The sequence below is a fragment of the Scylla paramamosain genome, unplaced genomic scaffold, assembly GCF_035594125.1.
Source record: "Scylla paramamosain isolate STU-SP2022 unplaced genomic scaffold, ASM3559412v1 Contig128, whole genome shotgun sequence".
NCBI lineage: Eukaryota > Metazoa > Arthropoda > Malacostraca > Decapoda > Portunidae > Scylla > Scylla paramamosain.
Genome location: NW_026973793.1, coordinates 85,001 through 90,000, shown reverse-complemented (window position 1 = coordinate 90,000; position 5,000 = coordinate 85,001). Strand labels below are relative to the sequence as shown.

At 41.5% G+C, this 5,000-nt stretch overlaps 1 protein-coding gene across 11 annotated transcripts in view; it reads left to right on the top strand.

The window, feature by feature from the left end:
- The window catches only part of LOC135099426 (uncharacterized), a 25,314-nt gene that overhangs the window by 12,094 nt on the left and 8,220 nt on the right, over positions 1-5,000 (top strand). For 9 of the 11 annotated variants that reach the window (XR_010267938.1, XR_010267937.1, XR_010267936.1 and 6 more), the window contains 4 exons: positions 251-448; positions 551-661; positions 1,857-2,052; positions 2,206-2,400. The gene's annotated coding sequence lies outside the window, so the exon portion shown is untranslated. The remainder of the gene's footprint in view (positions 1-250; positions 449-550; positions 662-1,856; positions 2,053-2,205; positions 2,401-5,000) is intronic. The other 2 variants (XR_010267931.1, XR_010267940.1) reach the window with 2 other exon arrangements.

Sequence of the window (5,000 nt, the reverse complement as noted above, 5' to 3'; positions counted from 1 at the left end):
CACCCTTGTCATGTCCCCTGTGCCACTTGAAGACCCCCACCAGACCCCCTCTTAGTCACCCTTGTCATGTCCCCTGTGCCACTTGAAGACCCCCACCAGACCCCCTCTTAGTCACCCTTGTCATGTCCCCTGTGCCACTTGAAGACCCCCACCAGACCCCCTCTTAGTCACCCTTGTCATGTCCCCTGTACCAAAACACTAACTACTACTACTACTACTACTACTACAACTACTACTACTACTACTTCAGGTGGAGGAAGGCCGAAGGGAACTGGAGGAGGAGAGAAAGAGGCACAGGCTGGAAGTTGAAAGCATAAGGTCTAGATTTAGAATGATGACAACGACGACAGCCACCACCAGCACCTCCCCCACTAGCATGCCTTTCTCTTCAAGTCCCAGCGAGGAGCACCCGCCCTCCTCCCCACCCTCGTCTCTTAACAGATGGGAGGTGAGAGAGAGACAAAGAGAGGAAAGAGAGAAAGAGAGGACACCGACAATTCACACTGCAAATATTCTATCTTACTCTAATGCCTCTCTTTAATTTCCTCAGGGCCTGGACAGACTGAGAGAGGAACTGATGAAAGAGAGAGAGATAGAGATTGAAGAGAGAATTGCAAGTATAAGAGAGGAAGAAAGGAGGAAACTAGATGACGAAAAACAGGTAAGACGGACAGAGAGAGGGAGAGAGAGAATGTAAGGATTAAAAACATTGATTGGATGGTAACTGGTGCAAGAAAAGAACGATGTTTGTTGTGAAGGACAGGCAGGAGACGGGGGAAAGAAACACACAGAGGAATGAAGGAAAAACACGAACAAAACACGACAACAACAAATTCAACATAAAACAACACAATACACAGAAATACAAACCCCAAGCTATCTACACATGAAAAACACATTTACACACCTGAAAACAACACATTACACACTTACACATCTGAAAATGCCCAAAAACTGTGTTCCTTCTCTACCTGGCTATTGCTCACACCTGCACCACCAACACTTGATTTGAATTAGTGTGATGTGAGTAAACCACAGGAACCTTCAATCAAGTCAATACAGACACTGCCACACACACCCAGACACTGCCACACACACCCAAACACTGCCACACACACCCAAACACTGCCACACACACCCCAGACACTGCCACACACACCCAGACACTGCCACACACACCCAAACACTGCCACACACACCCAGACACTGCCACACACACCCAAACACTGCCACACACACCCAGACACTGCCACACACACCCAAACACTGCCACACACACCCAGACACTGCCACACACACCTAGACACTGCCACACACATTCAAACACTGCCACACACACCCAAACACTGCCACACACACCCAAACACTGCCACACACACCTAGACACTGCCACACACATTCAAACACTGCCACACACACCCAAACACTGCCACACACACCCAAACACTGCCACACACACCCAAACACTGCCACACACACCCAGACACTGCCACACACACCCAGACACTGCCACACACAGCCAGAGAGAACCCTGACAAGACTAATTAATTCCATCATTATTTCCTTAATTAATAGCAGTCATTCACATATCAACAATAATGAAATAATGAACTTTAATAAATCTTTAAAAAAATACATATATATCTTGAATAGTGATATTGCTATACTCTTCAATAATATCAATAACATCTTTTCTTGGTGTCTGGGTATCAAACCGAACCATTTCAAGCTTAATCTCTTGTTTCTTGACCTTCCTGACCTCTGTCTTGCTTTGTACTGACCTTGTGACCTTTACAATTCCTTAAACTGGATTTTTATGTTAATACTATTTTTTTTTTCTTTTTTTTGGGTAATAGATGGAGTTTGCAGAAGCGGTGAAAGCTTTGGCACAGGACAAGGAAAGGGTTATTGAAGATTTAAAGATTAGGATTCAGCTTCTAACAGATGAATGTGACAGAAGAAGAGGAGGAGGAGGAGGAGGAGGAGGAGGAGGAGGAGGAGGAAGGGAGAAATGTTGGAGGACAGATATTGCAAGAAAATGTTGAATTGAAGGTAAGAGTGTGTTTGGGTGTGTTTGAGTGTGTTTTGAGTGTTTTGAATGTGTTTTGAGTGTGTTTTGAGTGTGTTTCACCAAGTGCTGTTCACTGTCAACAGACACACTCACACATTGTCCTCTCCCTCTCTCTCTCTCTCTCTCTCTCTCAGAATCAGATCACCTCACTGCAGAAACAAGTCAGAAATTTGGAAATTGAACTGGCAAGAGCAAAACGGTTTTCATTTGTGACGCAGCAGAGCACCACCGCCACCACCACCACCGCCACCGCTGCTGCCGCTGCTGCCACCAACATGACGGCTTCCACAGCCTCAACGACTGTTAATGAAGACACAAGAGAGAATTTGGTACGTTAGGTTAGGTTTACCAGTGTCTCTCTTCTGAATCACTGTGCTTTGTCAATGTCACTGTTTTGCAAGGCCACAGGGATGGCCTTGCAAAACACAGGGGTAGCTGGGTTCTCAAGAGTGTTTCTCCTACACAAATGTTGTTAATCTGTCACTGGAGCCGTAAAAACACCCTTGAAAACCTGCATTTTAAAAGAGTGTTTCTCCTGTCAGTAATGCAGAAATGTTGTTAATCTGTCGCAGAAATGTTGTTAATCTGTTGCTAGAACCATAAAAACACCCTTGAAAACCCACATCACTTTAAGTAGAGCCTTTTAAAAGAGTGTTTCTCCTGTAATTAATGCAGAAATGAACACCCTTGAAAACCTGTGTCGCTTAAACTACAGCCTTTTAAAAGAGTGTTTCTCCTGTCAGTAATGCAGAAATATTGTTAATCTATCACTGGAACTGTAAAAACACCCTTGAAAACCCACATCACTTCAATTAAAGCCTTTTAAAAGAGTGTTTCTCCTGTCATTAATGCAGAAATGTTGTTAATCTGTCACTGCAACTGTAAAAACACTTGAAAACCCACATCACTTCAATTAGAGCCTTTCAAAAGTGTGTTTCTCCTGTCAGTAATGCAGAAATGTTGTTAATCTGTCACTGCAACTGTAAAAACACTTGAAAACCTGTGTCACTTCAATTACAGCCTTTTAAAAGAGTGTTTCTCCTGTCAGTAATGCAGAAATGTTGTTAATCTGTCACTGCAACTGTAAAAAACACTTGAAAACCTGTGTCACTTCAATTACAGCCTTTTAAAAGAGTGTTTCTCCTGTCAGTAATGCAGAAATGTTGTTAATCTATCACTGCAACTGTAAAAACACCCTTGAAAACCTGCATCACTTCAATTAGAGCCTTTCAAAAGTGTGTTTCTCCTGTCAGTAATGCAGAAATGTTGTTAATCTATCACTGCAACTAAAAACACCCTTGAAAACCCACATCACTTCAACTACAGCCTTTTAAAAGAGTGTTTCTCCTGTCAGTAATGCAGAAATGTTGTTAATCTGTCACTGCAACTGTAAAAACACCCTTGAAAACCCGCGTCACTTCAACTACAGCCTTTTAAAAGAGTGTTTCTCCTGTCAGTAATGCAGAAATGTTGTTAATCTGTCACTGCAACTGTAAAAACACCCTTGAAAACCCACATCACTTCAATTAGAGCCTTTTAAAAGAGTGTTTCTCCTGTCAGTAATGCAGAAATGTTGTTAATCTGTCACTGCAACTGTAAAAACACCCTTGAAAACCTGCGTCACTTCAACTACAGCCTTTTAAAAGAGTGTTTCTCCTGTCAGCAATGCAGAAATGTTGTTAATCTGTCACTGCAACTGTAAAAACACTTGAAAACCTGTGTCACTTCAACTACAGCCTTTTAAAAGAGTGTTTCTCCTGTCAGTAATGCAGAAATGTTGTTAATCTATCACTGCAACTGTAAAAACACCCTTGAAAACCTGCATCACTTCAATTAGAGCCTTTCAAAAGTGTGTTTCTCCTGTCAGTAATGCAGAAATGTTGTTAATCTATCACTGCAACTAAAAACACCCTTGAAAACCCACATCACTTCAACTACAGCCTTTTAAAAGAGTGTTTCTCCTGTCAGTAATGCAGAAATGTTGTTAATCTGTCACTGCAACTGTAAAAACACCCTTGAAAACCCGCGTCACTTCAACTACAGCCTTTTAAAAGAGTGTTTCTCCTGTCAGTAATGCAGAAATGTTGTTAATCTGTCACTGCAACTGTAAAAACACCCTTGAAAACCCACATCACTTCAATTAGAGCCTTTTAAAAGAGTGTTTCTCCTGTCAGTAATGCAGAAATGTTAATCTGTCACTGCAACTGTAAAAACACCCTTGAAAACCTGCGTCACTTCAACTACAGCCTTTTAAAAGAGTGTTTCTCCTGTCAGCAATGCAGAAATGTTGTTAATCTGTCACTGCAACTGTAAAAACACTTGAAAACCTGTGTCACTTCAACTACAGCCTTTTAAAAGAGTGTTTCTCCTGTCAGTAATGCAGAAATGTTGTTAATCTATCACTGCAACTGTAAAAACACCCTTGAAAACCTGCGTGACTTCAACTACAGCCTTTTAAAAGAGTGTTTCTCCTGTCAGTAATGCAGAAATGTTGTTAATCTATCACTGCAACTGTAAAAACACCCTTGAAAACCTGCATCACTTCAATTAGAGCCTTTCAAAAGTGTGTTTCTCCTGTCAGTAATGCAGAAATGTTGTTAATCTATCACTGCAACTGTAAAAACACCCTTGAAAACCTGCATCACTTCAATTACAGCCTTTTAAAAGAGTGTTTCTCCTGTCAGTAATGCAGAAATGTTGTTAATCTGTCACTGCAACTGTAAAAACACTTGAAAACCTGTGTCACTTCAACTACAGCCTTTTAAAAGAGTGTTTCTCCTGTCAGTAATGCAGAAATGTTGTTAATCTGTCACCGCAACTGTAAAAACACCCTTGAAAACCCGCATCACTTCAACTACAGCCTTTTAAAAGAGTGTTTCTCCTGTCAGTAATGCAGAAATGTTGTTAATCTGTCACTGCAACTGTAAAA